The sequence below is a fragment of the Tachypleus tridentatus genome, unplaced genomic scaffold, assembly GCF_004210375.1.
Source record: "Tachypleus tridentatus isolate NWPU-2018 unplaced genomic scaffold, ASM421037v1 Hic_cluster_1, whole genome shotgun sequence".
Taxonomy (NCBI): domain Eukaryota; kingdom Metazoa; phylum Arthropoda; class Merostomata; order Xiphosura; family Limulidae; genus Tachypleus; species Tachypleus tridentatus.
The window spans coordinates 32,134,395-32,148,394 of NW_027467777.1; positions in this window are offsets into that span (position 1 = coordinate 32,134,395).

Consider the following 14,000-nt stretch of genomic DNA (forward strand, 5'->3'; position numbering starts at 1 on the left):
GGGAACTGATGATTGTAAATGGAACTGATGATTGTAAAGGAAACTTATGATTGTAAAGGAACTGATGATTTTAAAGGAACTGATGATTTTAAAGGAACTGATGATTGTAAAGAAACCAATGATTCTAAAGGGAACTGATAATTGTAAATGGAACTGATGATTGTAAATGGTACTGATGATTGTAAATGAAACTGATGATTGTAAATGGAACTGATGATTTGAAAGGGAACTGATTATTGTAAATGGAACTGATGATTGTAAATGAAACTGATGATTTTGAAGGGAACTGATTATTGTAAATTGAACTGATGATTGTAAATGTAACTGATGATTGTAAATGAAACTGATGATTGTAAAGGAAACTAATGATTATAAAGGAAACTGATGATTGTAAATGGAACTGATTATTTTAAAGGAAACTGATCATTGTAAAAGAAACTGATGATTGTAAAGGGAACTGATGATTATAAAGGGAACTGATGATTGTAAAGGGAGCTGATGATTCTGAAAGAAACTGATGATTGTAAGGGGAACTGATGATTATGAAGGGAACTGATGATTATAAAGGAAACTGATAATTGTAAAAGAAACCGATGATTGTAAATGGAACTGATTATTGTAAAGGAAACTGATCATTGTAAAAGAAACTGATGATTGTAAAGGAAACTGATGATTATAAAGGAAACTGATGATTGTAAAGGGAACTGATGATTGTAAAAGAAACTGATGATTGTAAAGTAAACCGATGATTTTAAAGGGAACTGATGATTGTAAAGGAAATCGATGATTTTAAAGGGAACTGATGATTGTAAATGGAACTGATGATTGTAAAGGAAACTTATGATTGTAAAGGGAACTGATGATTTTAAAGGGAACTGATGATTTTAAAGGGAACTGATGATTGTAAAGAAACCAATGATTGTAAAGGGAACTGATAATTGTAAATGGAACTGATGATTGTAAATGGAACTGATGATTGTAAATGGTACTGATGATTGTAAATGAAACTGATGATTGTAAATGGAACTCATGATTTGAAAGGGAACTGATTATTGTAAATGGAACTGATGATTGTAAATGAAACTGATGATTTTGAAGGGAACTGATTATTGTAAATTGAACTGATGATTGTAAATGTAACTGATGATTGTAAATGAAACTGATGATTGTAAAGGAAACTAATGATTATAAAGGAAACTGATGATTGTAAATGGAACTGATTATTTTAAAGGAAACTGATCATTGTAAAAGAAACTGATGATTGTAAAGGGAACTGATGATTATAAAGGGAACTGATGATTGTAAAGGGAGCTGATGATTCTGAAAGAAACTGATGATTGTAAGGGGAACTGATGATTGTAAATGAAACTGATGATTGTAAAGGAAACTGATGATTGTAAATGGAACTGATGATTGTAAATTGAACTGATGATTGTAAAGGGAACTGATGATTGTAAATGGAACTGATGATTGTAAATTGAACTGATGATTGTAAAGTGAACTGATGATAGTAAAGGAAACTGATGATTGTAAAGGAAACTGATGATTTTATAGGGAACTGATGATTGTAAAGGAAATCGATGATTTTAAAGGGAACTGATGATTGTAAAGGAAACTGATGATTGTAAAGGGAACTGATGATTTTAAAGAAACTGATGATTGTAAATGAAACCGATGATTTTAAAGGGAACTGATGATTGCAAAGGAAACCGATGATTTTAAAGGAAACGAATGATTGCAAAGGGAACTCATGAGTGTAAATGGAACTGATGATTGTAAAGGGAACTGATGATTGTAAATGGAACTGATGATTGTAAATGAAGCTGATGATTGTAATTGGAACTGATGATTGTAAATGGTACTGATGATTGTAAATGGAACTGATGATTTGAAAGGGAACTGATTATTGTAAATAAAACTGATGATTGTAAAGGGAACTGATGATTGTAAAGGAAACTGATGATTATAAAGGAAACTGATGATTGTAAAGGGAACTGATGATTATAAAGGAAACTGATAATTGTAAAAGAAACCGATTATTGTAAATGGAACTGATTATTGTAAAGGAAACTGATCATTGTAAAAGACACTGATGATTGTAAAGGGAACTGATGATTATAAAGTGAACTGATGATTGTAAATGGATCTGTTGATTGTAAGGGGAACTGATGATTGTAAATGGAACTGATGATTGTAAATGAAACTGATGATTGTAAATGAAACTGATAATTGTAAATGGAACTGATGATTGTAAAGGAAACTGATGATTGTAAAGGGAGCTGATGATTGTAAATGGAACCGATGATTGTAAATGGAACTGATTATTGTAAAGGAAACTGATCATTGTAAAAGAAACTGATGATTGTAAAGGAAACTGATGATTATAAAGGAAACTGATGATTGTAAAGGGAACTGATGATTGTAAAAGAAACTGATGATTGTAAAAGAAACTGATGATTGTAAAGGAAACCAATATTTTAAAGGGAACTGATGATTGTAAAGGAAACCAATGATTGTAAAGGGAACTGATGATTGTAAATGGAACTGATGATTGTAAAGGGTACTGATGATTGTAAATGGAACTGATGATTGTAAATGGTACTGATGATTGTAAATGAAACTGATGATTGTAAATGGAACTGATGATTTGAAAGGGAACTTATTATTGTAAATGGAACTGATGATTGTAAAGGTAACTGATGATTATAAAGGGAACTGATGATTGTAAAGGGAACTGTTGATTCTGAAAGAAACTGATGATTGTAAGGGGAACTGATGATTGTAAATGAAACTGATGATTGTGAAGGAAACTGATGATTGTAAATGGAACTGATGATTGTAAATTGAACTGATGATTGTAAAGGGAACTGATGATTGTAAATGGAACTCATGATTGTAAATTGAACTGATGATTGTAAAGGGAACTGATGATTGTAAATGGAACTGATGATTGTAAATTGAACTGATGATTGTAAAGGAAACCGATGATTTTATAGGGAACTGATGATTGTAAAGGAAATCGATGATTTTAAAGGGAACTGATGATTGTAAAGGAAACTGATGATTGCAAAGGGAACTGATGATTTTAAAGGAAACTGATGATTGTAAAGGAAACTGATGATTGTAAAGGAAACAAATGATTGCAAAGGGAACTGATGAAAGTAAATGGAACTGATGATTGTAAAGGGAACTGATGATTGTAAATGGAACTGATGATTGTAAATGGTACTGATGATTGTAAATGAAACTGATGATTGTAATTGGAACTGATGATTGTAAATGGAACTGATGATTGTAAATTGAACTGATGATTGTAAAGTGAACTGATGATCGTAAAGGAAACTGATGATTGTAAAGGAAACTGATGATTTTATAGGGAAGTGATGATTGTAAAGGAAATCGATGATTTTAAAGGGAACTAATGATTGTAAATGAAACCGATGATTTTAAAGGGAACTGATGATTGTAAAGGAAACCGATGATTGTAAAGGAAACGAATGATTGCAAAGGGAACTGATGAGTGTAAATGGAACTGATGAGTGTAAAGGGAACTGATGATAGCAAATGGAACTGATGATTGTAAATGGTACTGATGATTGTAAATGGTACTGATGATTGTAAATGGAACTGATGATTTGAAAGGGAACTGATTATTGTAAATGGAACTGATGATTGTAAAGGGAACTGATGATTGCAAAGGGAACTGATGAGTGTAAATGGAACTGATGATTGTAAAGGAAACTTATAATTGTAAAGGAAACCGATGATTGTAAATGGAACTGATTATTCTAAAGGAAACAAATGATTGTAAAAGGAACTGATGATTGTAAAAAGAACTGATGATTATAAAGGGAACTGATGATTGTAAAGGGAACTGATGATTGTAAAAGAAACTGATGATTGTAAAGGAAACCAATATTTTAAAGGGAACTGATGATTGTTAAGGAAATCGATGATTTTAAAGGGAACTGATGATTGTAAATGGAACTGATGATTGTAAAGGAAACTTATGATTGTAAAGGGAACTGATGATTTTAAAGGAAACTGATGATTGTAAAGGAAACCAATGATTTTAAAGGGAACTGATGATTGTTAAGGAAACCAATGATTGTAAAGGGAACTGATGATTGTAAATGGAACTGATGATTGTAAAGGGAACTGATGATTGTAAATGGAACTGATGATTGTAAATGGTACTGATGATTGTAAATGGAACTGATGATTTGAAAGGGAACTGATTATTGTAAATGGAACTGATGATTGTAAAGGGAACTGATGATTTTGAAGGGAACTGATTATTGTAAATGTAACTGATGATTGTAAATGAAACTGATTATTTTAAAGGAAACTGTTCATTGTAAAAGAAACTGACGATTGTAAAGGGAACTGATGATTATAAAGGGAACTGATGATTGTAAAGGGAACTGATGATTCTGAAAGAAACTGATGATTGTAAGGGGAACTGACGATTGTAAATGAAACTGATGATTGTGAAGGAAACTGATGATTGTAAATGGAACTGATGATTGTAAATTGAACTGATGATTGTAAAGGGAACTGATGATTGTAAATGGAACTGATGATTGTAAATTGAACTGATGATTGTAAAGTGAACTGATGATCGTAAAGGAAACTGATGATTGTAAAGGAAACCGATGATTTTATAGGGAAGTGATGATTGTAAAGGAAATCGATGATTTTAAAGGGAACTGATGATTGTAAAGGAAACTGATGATTGTAAAGGAAACTGATGATTTTAAAGGAAACTGATGATTGTAAAGGAAACCGATGATTTTAAAGGCAACTGATGATTGTAAAGGAAACCGATGATTGTAAAGGAAACGAATGATTGTAAAGGAACTGATGAGTGTAAATGGAACTGATGATTGTAAAGGGAACTGATGATTGTAAATGGAACTGATGATTGTAAATGGTACTGATGATTGTAAAGGGAACTGATGATTGTAAAGGAAACCGATGATTTTAAAGGAAACGAATGATTGCAAAGGGAACTCATAAGTGTAAATGGAACTGATGATTGTAAAGGGAACTGATGATTGTAAATGGAACTGATGATTGTAAATGGTACTGATGATTGTAAATGAACCTGATGATTGTAATTGAACTGATGATTGTAAATGGAACTGATGATTGTAAATGGAACTGATGATTTGAAAGGGAACTGATTATTGTAAATGAAACTGATGATTGTAAAGGGAACTGATGATTGTAAAGGAAACTGATGATTATAAAGGAAACTGATGATTGTAAAGGGAACTGATGATTATAAAGGAAACTGATAATTGTAAAAGAAACCGATTATTGTAAATGGAACTGATTATTGTAAAGGAAACTGATCATTGTAAAAGACACTGATGATTGTAAAGGGAACTGATGATTATAAAGTGAACTGATGATTGTAAATGGATCTGATGATTGTAAAGGGAACTGATGATTGTAAATGGAACTGATGATTGTAAATGAAACTGATGATTGTAAATGAAACTGATAATTGTAAATGGAACTGATGATTGTAAAGGAAACTGATGATTGTAAAGGGAGCTGATGATTGTAAATGGAACCGATGATTGTAAATGGAACTGATTATTGTAAAGGAAACTGATCATTGTAAAAGAAACTGATGATTGTAAAGGAAACTGATGATTGTAAAGGAAACCGATGATTTTATAGGGAACTGATGATTGTAAAGGAAATCGATGATTTTAAAGGGAACTGATGATTTTAAAGGAAACTGATGATTGTAAAGGAAACCGATGATTTTAAAGGCAACTGATGATTGTAAAGGAAACCGATGATTGTAAAGGAAACGAATGATAGCAAAGGGAACTGATGAGTGTAAATGGAACTGATGATTGTAAAGGGAACTGATGATTGTAAATGGTACTGATGATTGTAAATGAAACTGATGATTGTAATTGGAACTGATGATTGTAAATGGTACTGATGATTGTAAATGGATCTGATGATTTCAAAGGGAACTGATTATTGTAAATGGAACTGATGATTGTAAAGGGAACTGATGATTTTGAAGGGAAATGGTTATTGTAAATTGAACTATTTTTCTAAAGGAAACTGATGATTATAAAGGAAACTGATGATTGTAAAAGAAACCGATGATTGTAAATGGAACTGATTATTGTAAAGGAAACTGATCATTGTAAAAGAAACTGATGATTGTAAAGGGAACTGATGATTATATAGGGAACTGATGATTGTAAAGGAACTGATGATTGTTAATGGATTTGATGATTGTAAGGGGAACTGATGATTGTAAATGGAACTGATGATTGTAAATGAAACTGATGATTGTAAAGGAAACCGATGATTTTAAAGGGAACTGATGATTGTAAAGGAAATCGATGATTTTAAAGGGAACTGATGATTGTAAATGGAACTGATGATTGTAAAGGGAACTGATGATTTTAAAGGAAACTGATGATTGTAAAGGAAACCGATGATTTTAAAGGAACTGATGATTGTAAAGGAAACCGATGATTGTAAAGGAAACCAATGAATGTAAAGGGAACTGATGATTTTGAAGGGAACTGATTGTTGTAAATTAAACTGATGATTGTAAATTGAACTGATGATTGTAAAGGAAACTGATGATTGTAAAGAGAACTGATGATTGTAAAGGAAATCGATGATTGTAAAGGTAACTGATGATTGTAAAGGAAACCAATATTTTAAAGGGAACTGATGATTGTAAATTGAACTGATGATTGTAAAGGGAACTGATGATTGTAAATGGAACTGATGATTGTAAATTGAACTGATGATTGTAAAGTGAACTGATGATCGTAAAGGAAACTGATGATTGTAAAGGAAACCGATGATTTTATAGGGAACTGATGATTGTAAAGGAAATCGATGATTTTAAAGGGAACTGATGATTTTAAAGGAAACTGATTATTGTAAAGGAAACCGATGATTGTAAAGGAAACGAATGATTGCAAAGGGAACTGATGAGTGTAAATGGAACTGATGATTGTAAAGGGAACTGATGATTGTAAATGGAACTGATGATTGTGAATTGTACTGATGATTGTAAATGAAACTGATGATTGTAATTGGAACTGATGATTGTAAATGGTACTGATGATTGTAAATCGATCTGATGATTTGAAAGGGAACTGATTATTGTAAGTGGAACTGATGATTGTAAAGGGAACTGATGATTGTAAATGGAACTGATGATTGTAAATGGTACTGATGATTGTAAATGAAACTGATGATTGTAATTGGAACTGATGATTGTAAATGGTACTGATGATTGTAAATGGTACTGATGATTGTAAATGGATCTGATGATTTGAAAGGGAACTGATTATTGTAAATGGAACTGATGATTGTAAAGGGAACTGATGATTTTGAAGGGAAATGATTATTGTAAATTGAACTATTATTGTAAATGAAACTGATGATTGTAAAGGAAATCGATGATTTTAAAGACAACTGATGATTGTAAAGGAAACTGATGATTGTAAAGGAATCCGATGATTTTAAAGGGAACTGATGATTGTAAATGGAACTGATGATTGTAAAGGGAACTGATGATTTTAAAGGAAACTGATGATTGTGAAGGAAACCGATGATTTTAAAGGAACTTATGATTGTAAATGGAACTGATGATTGTAAATTGAACTGATGATTGTAAAGGGAACTGATGATTGTAAATTTTAACTGATGATTGTAAATTGAACTGATGATTGTAAAGGGAACTGATGATTGTAAATGGAGCTGATGATTGTAAATTGAACTGATGATTGTAAAGTGAACTGATGATCGTAAAGGAAACTGATGATTGTAAAGGAAACCGATGATTTTAGGAACTGATGATTGTAAAGGAAATCGATGATTTTAAAGGGAACTGATGATTTTAAAGGAAACTGATGATTGTAAAGGAAACTGATGATTTTAAAGGCAACTGATGATTGTAAAGGAAACCGATGATTGTAAAGGAAACGAATGATTGCAAAGGGAACTGATGAGTGTAAATGGAACTGATGATTGTAAAGGGAACTGATGATTGTAAATGGAACTGATGATTGTAAATGGTACTGATGATTGTAAATGAAACAGATGATTGTAATTGGAACTGATGATTGTAAATGGTACTGATGATTGTAAATGGATCTGATGATTTGAAAGGGAACTGATTATTGTAAATGGAACTGATGATTGTAAAGGAACTGATGATTTTGAAGGAAATGGTTATTGTAAATTGAACTATTTTGTAAATGAAACTGATGATTGTAAAGGAAACTGATGATTATAAAGGAAACTGATGATTGTAAAGGAACTGATGATTATAAAGGAAACTGATAATTGTAAAAGAAACCGATGATTGTAAATGGAACTGATGATTGTAAAGGAAACTGATCATTGTAAAAGAAACTGATGATTGTAAAGGAACTGATGATTATAAAGGAACTGATGATTGTAAAGGAACTGATGATTGTAAATGGATCTGATGATTGTAAGGGAACTGATGATTGTAAATGGAACTGATGATTGTAAATGAAACTGATGATTGTAAAGGAAACTGATGATTGTAAAGGAAACCGATGATTTTAAAGGAACTGATGATTGTAAAGGAAATCGATGATTTTAAAGGTAACTGATGATTGTAAATGGAACTGATGATTGTAAAGGAACTGATGATTTTAAAGGAAACTGATGATTGTAAAGGAAACCGATGATTTTAAAGGAACTGATGATTCTAAAGGAAACCGATGATTGTAAAGGAAACCAATGAATGTAAAGGGAACTGATGATTTTGAAGGGAACTGATTATTGTAAATTAAACTGATGATTGTAAATTGAACTGATGATTGTAAAGGAAACTGATGATTGTAAAGGAAACTGATGATTGTAAAGGAAACCGATGATTTTAAAGAGAACTGATGATTGTAAAGGAAATCGATGATTGTAAAGGAGACTGATGATTGTAAAAGAAACTGATGATTGTAAAGGAAACCAATATTTTAAAGGGAACTGATGATTGTAAAGGAAATCGATGATTGTAAAGGGAACTGATAATTTTAAAGGAAACTGATGATTGTAAAGGAAACCAATGATTTTAAAGGGAACTGATGATTGTAAAGGAAACCAATGATTGTAAAGGGAACTGATGATTGTAAATGGAACTGATGATTGTAAAGGGAACTGATGATTGTAAATGGAACTGATGATTGTAAATGGAACTGATGATTGTAAATGAAACTGATGATTGTAAATGGAACTGATGATTTGAAAGGGAACTGATTATTGTAAATGGAACTGATGATTGTAAAGGGAACTGATGATTGTAAATGAAACTGATGATTTTGAAGGGAACTGATTATTGTAAATTGAACTGATGATTGTAAATGTAACTGATGATTGTAAATGAAACTGATGATTGTAAAGGAAACTAATGATTATAAAGGAAACTGATGATTGTAAATGTAACTGATTATTTTAAAGGAAACTGATCATTGTAAAAGAAACTGATGATTGTAAAGGGAACTGATGATTATAAAGGGAACTGATGATTGTAAAGGGAACAGATGATTGTAAAGGGAACTGATGATTCTGAAAGAAACTGATGATTGTAAGGGGAACTAATGATTGTAAATGAAACTGATGATTGTGAAGGAAACTGATGATTGTAAATGGAACTGATGATTGTAAATTGAACTGATGATTGTAAAGGGAACTGATGATTGTAAATGGAACTGATGATTGTAAATTGAACTGATGATTGTAAAGTGAACTGATGATCGTAAAGGAAACTGATGATTGTAAAGGAAACCGATGATTTTATAGGGAACTGATGATTGTAAAGGAAATCGATGATTTTAAAGGGAACTGATGATTGTAAAGGAAATTGATGATTCCAAAGGGAACTGATGATTTTAAAGGAATCTGATGATTGTAAAGGAAACCGATGATTTTAAAGGCAACTGATGATTGTAGAGGAAACCTATGATTGTAAAGGAAACGAATGATTGCAAAGGGAACAGATGAGTGTAAATGGAACTGATGATTGTAAAGGGAACTGATGATTGTAAATGGAACTGATGATTGTAAATGGTACTGGTGATTGTAAATGGATCTGATGATTTGAAAGGGAACTGATTATTGTAAATGGAATTGATGATTGTAAAGGGAACTGATGATTTTGAAGGGAAATGATTATTGTAAATTGAACTATTATTGTAAATGAAACTGATGATTGTAAAGGAAACTGATGATTATAAAGGAAACTGATGATTGTAAAGTGAACTGATGATTATAAAGGAAACTGATAATTGTAAAAGAAACCGATGATTGTAAATGGAACTGATTATTGTAAAGGAAACTGATCATTGTAAAAGAAACTGATGATTGTAAAGGGAACTGATGATTATAAAAGGAACTGATGATTGTAAAGGGAACTGATGATTGTAAATGGATCTGATGATTGTAAGGGGAACTGATGATTGTAAATGGAACTGATGATTGTAAATGAAACTGATGATTGTAAAGGAAACTGATGATTGTAAAGGAAACCGATGATTTTAAAGGGAACTGATGATTGTAAAGGAAATCGATGATTTTAAAGGGAACTGATGATTGTAAAGGAAACCGATGATTTTAAAGGGAACTGATGATTTTAAAGGGAACTGATGATTGTAAATGGAACTGATGATTCTAAAGGGAACTGATGATTTTAAAGGAAACTGATGATTGTAAAGGAAACCGATGATTTTAAAGGAACTGATGATTGTAAAGGAAACCGATCATTGTAAAAGAAACTGATGATTGTAAAGGGAACTGATGATTATAAAGGGAACTGATGTTATAAAGGAACTGATGATTGTAAATGGATCTGATGATTGTAAGGGGAACTGATGATTGTAAAGGAAATCGATGATTTTAAAGGGAACTGATGATTGTAAAAGAAACTGATGATTGTAAAGGAAACCAATATTTTAAAGGGAACTGATGATTGTAAAGGAAATCGATGATTGTAAAGGGAACTGATGATTTTAAAGGAAACTGATGATTGTAAAGGAAACCAATGATTTTAAAGGGAACTGATGATTATAAATGGTACTGATGATTGTAAATAGAACTGATGATTTGAAAGGGAACTGATTATTGTAAATGGAACTGATGATTGTAAATGTAACGGATGATTGTAAATGAAACTGATGATTGTAAAGGAAACTAATAATTATAAAGGAAACTGATGATTGTAAATGTAACTGATTATTTTAAAGGAAACTGATCATTGTAAAAGAAACTGATGATTGTAAAGGTAACTGATGATTATAAAGGGAACTGATGATTGTAAAGGGAACTGATGATTCTGAAAGAAACTGATGATTGTAAAAGGAACTGATGATTGTAAATGAAACTGATGATTGTGAAGGAAACTGATGATTGTAAATGGAACTGATGATTGTAAATTGAACTGATGATTGTAAAGGGAACTGATGATTGTAAATGGAACTTATGATTGTAAATTGAACTGATGATTGTAAAGTGAACTGATGATCGTAAAGGAAACTGATGATTGTAAAAGAAACCGATGATTTTATAGGGAACTGGTGATTGTAAAGGAAATCGATGATTTTAAAGGGAACTGATGATTGTAAAGGAAACTGATGATTGCAAAGGGAACTGATGATTTTAAAGGCAACTGATGATTGTAAAGGAAACCGATGATTGTAAAGGAAACGAATGATTGCAAAGGGAACTGATGAGTGTAAATGGAACTGATGATTGTAAAGGGAACTGATGATTGTAAATGGAACTGATGATTGTAAATGGTACTGATGATTGTAAATGGATCTGATGATTTGAAAGGGAACTGATTATTGTAAATGGAACTGATGATTGTAAAGGGAACTGATGATTTTGAAGGGAAATGATTATTGTAAATTGATCTATTATTGTAAATGAAACTGATGATTGTTATGGAAACTGATGATTATATAGGAAACTGATGATTGTAAAGGGAACTGATGATTATAAAGGAAACTGATAATTATAAAAGAAACCGATGATTGTAAATGGAACTGCTTATTGTAAAGGAAACTGATCATTGTAAAAGAAACTGATGATTGTAAAGGGAACTGATGATTGTAAATGGATCTGATGATTGTAAGGGGAACTGATGATTGTAAATGAAACTGATGATTGTAAATGAAACTGATGATTGTAAAGGAAATCGATGATTTTAAAGGGAACTGATGATTGTAAAGGAAACTGATGATTGTAAAGGAAACCGATGATTTTAAAGGGAACTGATGATTGTAAAGGAAATCGATGATTTTAAAGGGAACTGATGATTGTAAATGGAACTGATGATTGTAAAGGGAACTGATGATATTAAAGGAAACTGATGATTGTAAAGGAAACCGATGATTTTAAAGGAACTGATGATTGTAAATGGAACTGATGATTGTAAAGGGAACTGATGATTGTAAATTTTAACTGATGATTGTAAATTGAACTGATGATTGTAAAGGGAACCGATGATTGTAAATGGAACTGATGATTGTAAATTTAACTGATGATTGTAAAGTGAACTGATGATCGTAAAGGAAACTGATGATTGTAAAGGAAACCGATGATTTTATAGGGAACTGATGATTGTAAAGGAAATCGATGATTTTAAAGGGAACTGATGATTTTAAAGGAAACTGATGATTGTAAAGGAAACCGATGATTTTAAAGGCAACTGATGATTGTAAAGGAAACCGATGATTGTAAAGGAAACGAATGATTGCAAAGGGAACTGATGAGTGTAAATGGAACTGATGATTGTAAAGGGAACTGATGATTGTAAATGGTACTGATGATTGTAAATGAAACTGATGATTGTAATTGGAACTGATGATTGTAAATGGTACTGATGATTGTAAATGGATCTGATGATTTGAAAGGGAACTGATTATTGTAAATGGAACTGATGATTGTAAAGGGAACTGATGATTTTGAAGGGAAATGGTTATTGTAAATTGAACTATTTTTCTAAAGGAAACTGATGATTATAAAGGAAACTGATGATTGTAAAAGAAACCGATGATTGTAAATGGAACTGATTATTGTAAAGGAAACTGATCATTGTAAAAGAAACTGATGATTGTAAAGGGAACTGATGATTATATAGGGAACTGATGATTGTAAAGGAACTGATGATTGTAAATGGATTTGATGATTGTAAGGGGAACTGATGATTGTAAATGGAACTGATGATTGTAAATGAAACTGATGATTGTAAAGGAAACCGATGATTTTAAAGGGAACTGATGATTGTAAAGGAAATCGATGATTTTAAAGGGAACTGATGATTGTAAATGGAACTGATGATTGTAAAGGGAACTGATGATTTTAAAGGAAACTGATGATTGTAAAGGAAACCGATGATTTTAAAGGAACTGATGATTGTAAAGGAAACCGATGATTGTAAAGGAAACCAATGAATGTAAAGGGAACTGATGATTTTGAAGGGAACTGATTATTGTAAATTAAACTGATGATTGTAAATTGAACTGATGATTGTAAAGGAAACTGATGATTGTAAAGAGAACTGATGATTGTAAAGGAAATCGATGATTGTAAAGGTAACTGATGATTGTAAAAGAAACTGATGATTGTAAAGGAAACCAATATTTTAAAGGGAACTGATGATTGTAAAGGAAATCGATGATTGTAAAGGGAACTGATGATTGTAAATTGAACTGATGATTGTAAAGGGAACTGATGATTGTAAATGGAACTGATGATTGTAAATTGAACTGATGATTGTAAAGTGAACTGATGATCGTAAAGGAAACTGATGATTGTAAAGGAAACCGATGATTTTATAGGGAACTGATGATTGTAAAGGAAATCGATGATTTTAAAGGGAACTGATGATTTTAAAGGAAACTGATTATTGTAAAGGAAACCGATGATTGTAAAGGAAACGAATGATTGCAAAGGGAACTGATGAGTGTAAA